Source organism: Astatotilapia calliptera, chromosome 5 (genome assembly GCF_900246225.1).
Source record: "Astatotilapia calliptera chromosome 5, fAstCal1.2, whole genome shotgun sequence".
Lineage (NCBI taxonomy): Eukaryota > Metazoa > Chordata > Actinopteri > Cichliformes > Cichlidae > Astatotilapia > Astatotilapia calliptera.
Window position 1 is genome coordinate 12,215,713 of NC_039306.1, and position 13,321 is coordinate 12,229,033.

Below are 13,321 nucleotides of genomic sequence, written 5' to 3' on the forward strand. Positions count from 1 at the left end.
ATATACCGAGGTGCATCAATTAATGTTTGAAATCACTGATGATTAAGATGTCAAGTTAATCGGTCAATCATAATCTTGTTGTTTATTTAACTCTGAGGAGACAATTCAGGAAGTTGTAAGTTCTTTATAGGGTCATCTGTGCACCTTTAAATAGAACTGGAAAGAATTTTCTTCCAGGATGTTGTTCTTCCCATCTTCTCTTATCTAGAACACCCACAAATCCCAGTGGTCATATTTTGTATGAACGGAGCCATTATACAACAATTATGAAATAGAAGACTTTGTTTGAAACATAAATAACCTGTTTTTCTAACAGATGAAAATTTGATTGCTTGTGAAAAGCTATAGTGGCACAGAAAAACAAGCAGGAAAAAGGGGGTAGATATATAGGAAGACACATCAACACAAACAGAGTGATGATCTATATTTGATCTGCGCCTTTGTTCTTTGTACTATGTGAGGCAGTTCATGAAGTACGTCTTTGTTTCTAAACATGCTATAAATAAATTCACATCTACTCTGCCCGGTGGACAGTTAGAGAGCAAAAGGCATTTTAACTGTAAAGAACATAGAGCTTTTCTTGCATATTTTTAGATTAAAGCAGTAAAGTTTTTCCCAATAGATAGATGCAGAAAAAACTGAGAAAAAGAAGCAAACAGACAAACACACTAATAAATTCTTGACTTTATAAACGCTCTAGTTCTTCAGTGTTAAACTAGAACAACAAACTAGAGCTTCTTCCTTCCTTCCATGTAGTTTTTATTGTAGATTCTGAACAAAGACAAAAACCTTCAGCAATACAATATGTGTTTATTGCAAGAAAAGGAAATGACAGCTATTTGTCATGTTGTACTACAAGCTGGAAAGGAACTTTCATTACTGTGCAGCCCATTAAATGAATGGCAGAATTTTGAATTGTGATGAAGTGGTGAAAAGTAAGAATAGAGGTTTGTATTACAAACTGCTTTCTCTGCTTCCCACTACAAACTTTGAGACAGGAATAGGCTGCGGCGGGTTTTACTACTAGTTGAGGATAATTGCGGAGCAGATGTTGGATGAGATGAGACTTTGTTGATGACTACTGCTGAGTTATGAGTCATGACTAATTATGAATATACTTTAAGTCCTCCATGGTTGTATGCAATGAGATAATGGCCCATTAAAACACTCTTAACATGCATAGACCTGCATGAAACAGGTGCATGACCCATTTCAGCTTTACAAGTGTAGTTTAAAACAGTCTCATCATTTTAAAGCCCGCACTCAACTCCCCGTCTATAGCATCATCAACAGATTGTGACTCCTATTTGTAAAATATGTCATTCTCAGACTTAGAATTATCCCCTTAATTGTGCACAATACTCGGGGTATATTTAACAGCAGACGTTAAAATAAGTGTTAATGAGAAATTTTCCAGAAAAATAAGAGAAAGATCTGTATGTTAAAAAAGAAAACAAATCTAACCAGAGACTAATGTGCAAGCAAGAATAATTCAGTCCTGCCAGTTTGGGCATGAAATTTGAAAATATTTCAAATAGTAATTTTCTAGGATAATACCATGCATATTTTTATTGCTCAGCATGGCATAGCTGTCCATTTTGCAGCCTACCCACAACTAAGTGGTTTGTCAGTGAAGTAATAGTCAGTGGCATGGTATGATGAACCCAAGGTGATGGAGACATGTCATGCCCCCATTACTTGTGATTTTAGCACTTTGTCATTTTTAATTATGTTCATGTAACATTTTCTTTTGATGCAAATAGTAAATGCACATGTAATTATTTCCTATTCTGCCATTTCATAAACATTACTTTGTGTGAATTTGTGTGCAATGGTCAACTTACAGCGTACAATAATAAAACCACCACTGTATGAACATTATAAATGACTTCCATAACTTTTGTTACACTGCTGGAAAGCAGTAGAGGCTGTAGCTATCTGAGCAGCACAGTCTTATTCTATCAGGCTGTCAGTCTGTAGCCCAGAATAGCATGACTCACAAAGGAGCAACAAAACCCAAAGAAATGCAATAAAAGCAGCAGCAGCAGCAGCCAACTGTGTCGACCGTGTCTGTACTTTAGAGCAGATATTAACTGTGCCATAAGAGCAGCCTTTTCCCCTTTCTACAGATTAGAGAGGGAAGAGATAACAAGAGAAAGAAGAAAAGAAGGTGATTAAAAAGAGAGCTTTATAGATACATTGAGTTGGGGTGGCAGGTAAAAAAAAAAATCAAATGACAGTGTAAGATGTAAAATGAGAGCGATGACAGGATTAAATGAAGATGACAGGGTAAGAGGCCAAAGAAGGGAAGTGATGGAGAGTATTTCGAGTGACAGATATGGGTTTTTTTTTAGTAAAAAAAAAAAAAGAAAAAAAAAAGAAACTATAACTAGTATTTGATTAATTAATGCAGTTTTCCCAAATCTGCCTTGTACCAGCGATGCATTCCTATTTATTTGCTCATTCAACTTGTTTCACTTTCACTACAGTCCAAAAGCATGATCTTAGCTCGCCTGTCAAAACTGTAATACCAAGCACACATGCCCATTTGTTTCTCAGAGGATCTCTTCATGTCTAGTGTTGACTGCTGTGAGGCAAAGAGAGCAAGAGCAGGGTAGGCTATGGGAGAAGATAAAAAGAGAGAAGAGGAAACTCAAAAGAACAGCAAAGAAAGGAGGGAACGATAGAGATAAAGAGAGTATATGATAAGAGGAAAGTGTTGGGTATTAAGAAATAGTAGTGAAAGTGTAAGCCATGGATGGTAATGAACTACCCTGTTGCTCAATAGACCACCAATCTTGGCACTGAGCCTGTGTGAGTGTGTGTGTGAGTGCGTGTGTGTGTGTGTCATTGGTAGGAGGAGGAGACAGCTCTGGGATAGTAACAACCCCCTTGTCTTATTCCTCTTGAGGTCCTATTAACCTTTACTCAACATTCGCAAGCACACACACACACACACACACACACACACACACACACACACACACACACACACACACACACACACACACACTCTCTTCTTGACTATCCCACTCAGACACACACCCTCATGTTCTCTTTTGTTTCCCTGTGTCTCACACACACACGCATCATGTCCTTACTAAGGAGATTTAAGAGCTGGTTAATTGGTTGGCTGAGGCTAATTTTCTGCTGAAAGTTAATGCCACCGTCATGCATGGCTCCCTGTGGAGAGAGTCCGACTTGGCTGGCTTTGTGTGTATGTGTGTTTGTGCTTGTATATTATGTGACTGTATTTTTTTAGTTGTGTCCTCCACAAGGGTTGCTAACTGGCATATAAACTCTTATCAGCTCCTATCGAGTTCCCAAACAAAAAGTTGTTGTTGCACTAAGTGGTTGGACAAAAGTAATGTTTCCACTTACATTGCTCAGAGGAAGCAGTAGGGAGGCGTATATTTACTGGGGTGGATGTAATATTAGTCTGACGCAAAGGATCTAGTGCCAAAGACTTTATTTGGAAATGCATTAGGCTCAACCTGCTGGGTTTTTTTCCAAGTTTAAAATCTTCCATATCCACTGCAGCCTGTACAAAAATTATTGTGTATTGTGCCACCTGCCCCAACTTTCACCAGTTCACTGAAGATTTCTGTGACAGTGGGCTCCCATAATTCCACTTTCTCTTCCTTTCATGGTGTTTTAACATTTTTGTCAAATTGGAAACAAAAAACAAAAACAAAAAAAACATGTCTTTGCGGATCAGGTCAGTGTATCAGAGGTGGGATCAAACTCATCCATATCAACTGTCATTCTGTACCTCTTCATATAAAGAAAAAAATATCAAAGAAAGGAGATGATCCTATGAAATGACAGCGAGAGGAGAAATGTCCCTACTAAGTGTTATAATAATAATACATTGCATTTATATAGCGCTTTTCGAGGCCCTCAAAGCGCTTCACAATTCATTCACTCTCGCATTCACACACTGCCCTGGGGCAGACTGACAGAAGCGAGGCTGCCATATCACGCCATCGGCCCCTCTGACCACCACCAGTATACGGTAGGTGAAGTGTCTTGCCCAAGGACACAACAACCGAGACTGTCCGAGCCAGGGCTCGAACCGGAAACCTTCCGATTACAAGGCAAACTCCCAACTGTTGAGCCACGATTGCCACCAATGTCCAAGTGTTGTAGGAGAGTAACATGAAAATATCAAGAAGACTTCTACTTGGGTCAGAAAACGGCTTTGGTGATATTTTACAAATATAGATTCATCTTTTAAAAAAAAAAACATACACTCTCAGTTAACCACGAGGCACTGGCAAATACACAAGAGTACAGCGGAACAATGTACAAAAATAAGTTTGGAGGCAGATGAGAGAACCAAGATGCTTTTGTCAGATGACAGAAATGTAACAGCAGCGTCTTGGTTCTGTCACCAGAGTACTGAAAAGTCAGGCATTTTAAAAGGCACAGTGTTACAGATGAACCAACCACTACCAACCCATTAAACCCATGAATCCAGCCAAGAAGACCTATGGGTGGACACTCAGAGCTCCTCATTGGAACACTACATGCAAAAAAGTGAAATAAAACTAGACTAAGTTCAATCAAAAGGCTGAGGCTGCAACATCTACATTTTCAGTAAACAGAATTAGATAAAACTGAACCATTACAACTACTTTCAACTGTAATTAAGGTCAAGCCTGTCCAATGTGTTGAGAATTTACATTTGATTTTTATTCTACCAACTCCTTTCAACTCTTACCAGGGAGATTATGTCCCAACACAAGGAGGAAACAAAAACATCAGAAAAGCTCTGGCCAGATAGCAGATTCAAACCCAGGACCTTCTCGCAGTGAGGCAACAACGTTAACTACAGTGATATTGTGCTTCCCTCAATCAGAACTACAGCTTTGGGATTCAGAGCTAAAGGTCAGCAGTCATGTGCAGCGCACACACACATACACACACAGAACAGAATATAATTAAAGACTGAACAGAAAGTCTTTCAATAAGTTCCCCATTGTTCCAGATATAACTCATCAGTTTAAGTTGAAGAATCCACACTTTTGAAGCCAAAATGCCATGAAACAGATAATTTTTTCCAACATTCATCAGGTTGTGTTTGTCCCAGTGGTAGTGCGCCTTCCTGTTGTAACATCCAGAAGAAATAGTCAGTGGGGACAAACTGAATTATGGCATATGCATCCATCCATTCCGCTGTCTTCCTACAAATAGGTTTTAAAAATGCTATTTTTTTTTTCAACAAATCACAATGCTGACCCATAAGCTGTACCTACCACTGTTTCTTCAAAACAGGTAAACGTGGTAGAAGTATAAGGATGAAAGAATTACTAAGAGATATTCATTCCATACCATCTCTGGACTGGACTTTAATACTTGTAGTTTCACCTTGCAAAGACAGATGTCTTTGAAGTGCACATGCAGACCCTGATGTCCTTTTAGTACGGAATAAGTATCTTACGTAATGGCAAATGCAGAACGTTGTTAATCAGATGGAGGTAAACTATGCAAAAATGCAAATGCAATAAAAATGACATGCAAATGAGATATACCCTTAGTGAAAGACTGGACTGAATGTTTTGACTATTGTTTGTGTTAATGAAGTAATCAGACTGATGTGCTAAAGTGGAGACTAAAGTTAATTGAATTTTTTTGAAGATTTGATTGTGGCTATTATCAGGTGGCTTCTGACAGACAGAACTCACGAGAGTGCAAAGCACCGAGGTGACAAAGGCATAGTTACCGTGATAACATCTGCATACAATGAATATTTGTGAAGACATTTTTAATTTCCTGCTTTTTTGCTTTCTCTATCTTTGCTAAACCTTAGAACAATTAACTCGAAGAATTTCCCTCACTAACCCACTCTCTTTGTTTCTCGCAATGTTGAGTGTGGAAATATTGAATTCAACAGAATTCAAATAAACTACTATACTGCGGTCTTTGGCAAGGTTACAGGCAAGGACAGCAGTGGCTGTATGTTTGTAGATTCATGTGTCTACTTTAATGTGCCTTTGACATGTGAGTGTGTGTTTTTATATATAAAATCCTACAGGTGACTGTGTGTGTGTGTGTGTGTGTGTGTGTGTGTGTGTGTGTGTGTGTGTGTGTGTGTGTGTGTGTGTGTGTGTGTGTGTGTGTGCTTTCCCTCTGGAAAAAGAAAGAAGATCAGAGTGTGTAGTGATGAATAAAGCTGACACCAAGTCTAGAGGGTGTACCAGCGCCTGCCTGTGTGTGTTCATTCCATGACCTCCAGGCAGTGTGTAGGAACACAAGTTCAAAAACTATTTCCCCCTGAAGTCATGGATGTGTATTAAACATCCTCTACAAAATCAAATTTTAAAATTTGGTGTGTACTTGTCCTTTCCAGCAATTTGCTTTGAAACCCCAATGGTTTTTATTAAAACACATTTTTGATTTTCATTTTGTTTACTGACATGTGCTAAGGTTATATTTTGGGTTGTTAATAAATAAATAAATTGAATAAGGTTTGATCTCAGATTTTGGGTGAAAACAGAGAAGCAGGATGCCAGCATAACAGTGCTCATCTGTGAATGTTTATGTAAAGAGGGGGTCGGGTGGTGGTGGTGGGTGATAAATGGCTTTTGTTCACAGTTTCACACACTGGGAGTGATTGAGTGTATGTCTGTGTTTGTGCACGCTTTTCACTTAAAGCTGTAGGTCTGTGTGTGTGTGTGTGTGTGTGTGTGTGTGTGTGTGTGTGTGTGTGTGTGTGTGTGTGTGATTGGCAGCAGTAATTGGTGTCTGGTTGGGAGAGGAAAACAGTGAATGCATACAGTCATGGAATACTGATAGATGCTTTCTGGACTGAATATCAAAATGCACACACAAAAATATAAACACTGGACCCTTATACCAAAGAGTCAGCCAATAACATTGATGTATATATATGTTTTATGTGCTCTATATGTGCTTTTTCTTTGTTCTCCTTTCTCTGTGTTGCACTCAACATCATTAAGTGATTTTCTTTTCCTTTCTTTTTGATTCTCTAAAGTAAATGGGGGTTTGTCCGGGATATCCAAACGTGGTGGAAACGGTAAAGCTCTGGGGCCTGTTCTTCGTACCGCGCTAAGTGAGTTAGCTGGATGAGATTGTTGACGATTTCGCGTGATCCTGGATCGTTCGGTTCCCCGAAGCCCATCCGGGACTTGCTGTCATAGCAACAGAGCCGTAAGCGTAAACCTGCTGGGGAGCAGGTTTACTTTATGTAAACAGGATTAGATCGCGGCCACGCAGGTATGCCCGCGTCATTCATACGAAAGCAACAGCGATATTCCACCACTGTTTCACCATAAATAAATAACATCAATGTAACTAAAGACAATGCAGCACTTGATCCATTTATTGATTTCACACAGATAGATACAGGTCATTTCCTTAAAAAGGGAAATGTACTATTAACATTCTATTACATTTATGTGATTATTACAGATGTAATTCATATTTCAGAGTAGTAATTGCAAATTACTTTGTGTAATCAAGATGAGAGACCACGGCTATAAAAGCGAAGGTGGATTTGGGAAGCCTGTCGCAGCCATGTCCTGTCCGTATACGCGAGCCACCCATTGCGGAAGGTGCAAGATTGATAAGGAGAGTTTACAGAATTCAGCGTATATTGCGGGACAGACAGGATCCTTTAGCTCAGCGCGACAGTGTGCTCATAGAGAGATATCGATTTTCCCGTGAGGATATTATTTACTTAACCAACTTGTTGACGAGGGGGTGCAGGACCACCACCTGTCTTTTGTTGCTCTGCCCTTTTCTTGGTTGCTGTTATAAACAAACAGATTATTCCAGGGTCTCTTTCCAAGAGACGAAAAGCAATATAAGTGATAAATATTACCATTCTGTAGAATATTCTTATATTTCACTTTTACCTGTTCCCATGTTCTAGTGGGTCCTGTTGTGGCTCTAATGTGAAAGGGGATATAATATAACATATTATAATATAATATAATGTAATATAATATTGGATAATATAGTGTGATATGATAAATCTACCCTACCGCCTACTGGTGTTGGCCAGAGGGGCCGATGGCGCGATATGGCAGCCTGGCTTCTGTCAGTCTGTCCCAGGGCAGCTGTGGCTACAACTGTAGCTGCCTCCACCAGTGTGTGAATGTGAGAGTGAATGAATAGTGGCATTGTAAAGCGCTTTGGGTGCCTTGAAAAGCGCTATATAAACCCACTCCATTATTATTGTTATTATTAAATTACTTACGAGTTTAATTTGTCAGCAACTTTCTGCCAGCCCTCGCTCCTTGCTTTTGCAGCCTTTGCAGTGTTCCCTTGCTTTCTGATTAAACTCTGAAACTCCTGAAATCCCTCACTCAAGAGTTCTTGCTCTGCTGCCGAAAAATACCGAGCGCGCTCCTTCGACATTTTCGCCGACCAATCAAAGGGTTGCCGATCAATGTTTCTACTATCGATGCGTAGCCCCTGTTGGGCCACCCAGTGATCTCACATTACTTCATCCAGCTATACTAATCGTCAACAACAGGTGTGTTCGGGGAACCGGAATAGCGAGCTCAGAGTTAGCGCGATGATTTGGTCTTGGATGTTTCATTTGATCTTGGATGTAGTAAGCGACGTACGAAGCACAGGGCCCTGGTCATTTTTAAGTCAAGCCAAGTTGAACTGCTTTTCAAAACAGTTTAACATACCTTTGTAGTTTAGATTGAACAGCGCTTGTACACACACAGGGTACACAGAGCTATATTAGAGATGCTTACCTTTCCTACTTATTACGCTTCACATCAACGTTTTAATCGATGTTAGATTTTAAAGAAGTATATTTTTACTACTTGATACTGTAATTGAGCTAAGGAAACACAAAGCAAAATTTAGGATACACAACATGCAGAACATTTAGAAACATTCACAATCCACATACAAATAAAAGCTACATTACATTGAAGTTATGTGAGGGACAGAATTACATTTCTAAATTCAGGTAGTGGAATTGCTTTGAGATGAAAATCTCAGCATTGTGCACGCTGAACATGTACAACTTTTATGTCGACCTCATGTTTAGCCTGTCTGAAAAGGGGAAAAAAAGCACAGTAGGACCATACTCATCCCTGCAAAGTCATTGTATCACACATTATCCCCTTTTTTGTTTGTTAAAGCTGATATTTTATGAAGACTTATCATTAGTCATCTCTCTTGCCCTCTCTCTCTCTCTTAATTGCAATGTAGTTTGGCGGCAAAGAGCATGCAACAGCCAAAGCCAATTGTTAGCTTAGCTAGGCTGCATAAAGGTTAGATACTGCATTAGCATTTAGATGAGTGAGAGACTCTGAAAAAAGAGAGCAAGGGAGGAAAGGATAGATAGTAATTATACCTCGCTCTGTGGTTCATTTAAGTGATTGGTGGAAAGTGTGTGTGTGTGTGTGTGTAGAAATATGATAATTAATTTTCACACATACCTGCTTGTAATTTCTTTATGTGCTATGGAACATTGCTCACCTGTGCGCACGTGTATGTGCTTGTGTGTTTGTGAGCATCCATTTCTCTCTGTATTAATTAGTAACATCAAGTAACTCTACCATTATAAATAAAGTATTGCTGATTACAGACATTTTTTTTTTTTTTTTTGTGGTTGAACTATGATTATCCACATAGGAAACTATAAAAAACATATGCATCAGCATATGCACTCTCACTGCAGGCTGTGAAATTCTGCAGTTTCTTTGAATTGCAGGAGTAGCAGAGATGTGAATACAATGGCCTTCATTTACTCAGAGTGTGTAAATTGTATGCACAAGCTTTTCATGCAGAAATCTTTACTTTATCAATATTTCTGAATGTGGATTTGGTCATACTTCTTCTTCATACGCCTCTTACCATGTGCATGAACAAATTGTTATAATGGGGCTGTAAATTACTACTACTACTTTTACTACGCCTAATATCACTAGTGCTACTACTACTGGTTATTGTTTACAGTTTTCAGCCTCAGTGTCGCTTTTTGGTTTTTGACCATCGTTCTGGTGAACCATATTTTACACTTCACTTGGAGATAAACATGTTATGTAATATCGAGGAATGGGAGCATTTAGATGTATGCAAATGACAAATTACACAATATTTTTGATCCCGAATCATCCTGATTTAGTAATGTACATGTGTGCAATAGTTACAACTAAATAGTTTTGTTAATCCAGTGAAAGCTTTGAAAACATGTTGTGTTTTTCCACAGAAAAAGAATTTTCACACACATACTAGTAAAGGAGAGCCGGTATTCTCTGGCTTTGGTGCCTTCAGTCATCAGATTCTCACACTGGTTTGGTTTAGGTGCCAAAACTACTTAGTTAGGTTTAAAAAAGGTTTGTGGTTTGTTGTGTCTCAGTGTTAACCCTGTGTAGACACTAAAGTATACTTAGATACAGACACTAATGGTGTGGCAGAAAAACAGTATTTGATACTCTGTGAATACTACCTGACTGTATCCACTTATGCCATACAGGTTGGACATTAAAAATAAAAAGAAATGGTACAACAAAAGTGTAACAAAATCTGACTATTGGAATGATTGCACAAATAGGAAACACACACACACACACACACACACAGATCCACAGATAGTTGATAATAAGGTGGTGTCAATAACACCTTGCAGCTACATGACATTTGCAATTAGGGGATTTGATGCACGTTTGTATTTGTGAGCGTGTCATTGAGAGTGCAGGTTAAAGGTTAATTCCCATTAATACAGACTGATAAACTAGACCTGACTTATTGATCGCTCTCTCTTTGCTTCTGGCTTCTACCTGTTCTGCTTCTCTCTTTCTGCGTTTCTCTCAACACCTCACAATACTCCTCCTCCTTTGTATCCTTTGTATCTTTCCTTTGTAGGAAAAAAACAAAAGAGTTATTAAGAGAAAAGGAAAATGAGAACAATGAAAATTTAAAGAGAAATAGCATGGATGTAACAGACTATCGGGTGATGGAAGTAGGGCTGGGAGAAAGAGATGATATATGCCTGGATTTTAGATAGAGATAGGTGGCTGTCATCTCCCAGTAAGAAGGTTATTGTTTTAAGTTGACTGGATGGCTGAACATTTCAGTTACATAGGCTGTAAATTAAATGTGAGTGTGAATGGTTGTTTGTTTTTTATTTGTCCTTTACTAATGGACTAGTCTGGGTTGTACTCTGCCTAATGCCCTATGTTGGCCGGGACATACTCCACTCTCCCTGGAACCTGCAACCTCTTGAGGTGGATAAACAGTTAAGAAAATGAATGGATAGATTCAATGTGATTATAGTTAGTAAAAATGTATAGTGATACATTCATGTGCTTTCATGTTTTCAGCAAAAAATATTGCTGAAAACTCCCACTAGGTTTATATCTGGGACTCTCCACCATTTGACCTTAGAACTGAAGAAGCTTCTCGGATGAGAGGTGAAACGTCTTCAAGCAACTTAAAGAAGTCCAGACGCTTTTCTTTGCAAGCTCCTTTGACTATGATGACCTGGATGACTGAGAACCTTCACAGACAGCAAAAAATATTGTTTGTACATGCAGGCACTTTTTTGCATTCCTTTAGATACTTTAATGTGTATCTCTGTGTGACGGAAAGATAGATGTAATGCTGCCTACAGTATTTGCAGCTGGCAGTGTGTTGATGGATGACTGCTGTGCCCAGTTCACAGATGATAGATTTAACAGCCCTGATAGTTGAGCCCAATTATGTTGGTAGGGGGTTCTTAGGTTTGTGTGTGCCTGTGTGTGTGTTTGTCATATTGTATCAAATGAGCAAAGGTTAATGGAATGAATTATAAAAATGCGTGGTCAATTCTTTTCTGCTCTTGTTAAATACCTATTTAGTACAAGTGCATATCACAATTTGGCTGCTTAATCTTATTTATTTATGATTGTATTTTTTTCTACACTGTGTAAAATGTGACTTTTTGACATTGTGGGTTGTTTTTCTTCAAGAAGCCTGTGGTCAACGCAATGCTAGTTTACTTTAAATAAATGCGTAGTATTGTGTGTTTTAATGAAAATTAAACTAATTTGAATTTTGATATGATTTTTTTGTGACATAGAAATTTAGATACTTCTTTGATGTATTGTGGTACTATGTAATCAAGCTCTATTTCTGTCACACTCCACCTGATCTGCCAATATATTTACTGAACCCAAAAGCTAAAATAATAAACGTAGAGAATATTTGGCATTCCAGACAGAATATGTTGAGTGATTCAGTCAGCTGTGGTTTGTAAGTAGATAGTTCATTCCAAGTCACATACAGTTTTTTTTTCTCCTTGAAGGGCAAAGCAAGGTTTTTGTGAAATTTTTAATACCTAAATGTACAGTATATAGAAAAACATAAGAGCAGTTTGCTTTCCTGCCAAATACATTATAGAGGTTTATTGAATTTTTGTCAACACAACAGGGAAATGGAAGGACATAGAGAAAGATATGGAGGCAAGAAATGAGATACCTTTCTGATTTATTCCCGCATTATAGAAGCATAATTAATAGAACAGAGTAGATAATTGATGTATGAGGAACAAGATCAATTTAACAAGTTAAATATTAAAAGGATAACAAATCAACAAACCTTGGAGGCTTGGTTCAGAGATTAAAGTTTTTGTACTGCATTCTAAAATACCACTAACCTTACATGTCGTTAGAAACTTCCAAACACAAAAATAATCCATAAATTAAATAAAAGCCAAATAGACATTATGTAGTTTGTTCATTGTATTTGGATAAAGTAACACAATAAAAATGTATCTACATGTTCATGGGAAACAAAACACAAACGAGCAATTAAAAAAATCCAGGAAAATAAAAGTAATGATAAGGTGACTACTCTTCTTGCATGATTTTCTTTAAAGAAATTTATTAGGAAAACTATTTTTTGCTTAATTTTATTTTGAGTGCACAAAGATTTAACCAGTCCAATAGTAGTATAATATTACTCATTCTAGCATAACACTAAAACAACAGTTAATAGTTAAGCTAATAAAAAAGGATGCTACTGAATCACAGCTGATAAAATTCTGAGGTTATAATGCTACACAGAGAACCACAAACCTCTTTTTAATACACTTGAATGACACAATACTGTAATAACTTTGAAATAATAAATTCATTTTGTCATTTTATAGTTAGAAACATGTTGTCTCCAAAAAAAGGATTTAAGATAAATGAGAAAAAAACACTGGAAGACACAATGCTATTCGTAACATCTTGTTAGCTTGTTAGCATAGTTGGATGCTAAACGTTAATGACTGTGAAGACATCTGCTAGAGGGAGGCCATGTTAGTCCATAGCCTTGAAAGGTGATAGTTTAATGGGGCTAA

General features: G+C 37.9%; 1 protein-coding gene across 11 annotated transcripts in view; it reads left to right on the forward strand.

The window, feature by feature from the left end:
- ptprt (protein tyrosine phosphatase receptor type T) overlaps window positions 1-13,321 on the forward strand; it is a 326,863-nt gene that overhangs the window by 13,681 nt on the left and 299,861 nt on the right. The gene's annotated exons all lie outside the window — the stretch shown is intronic.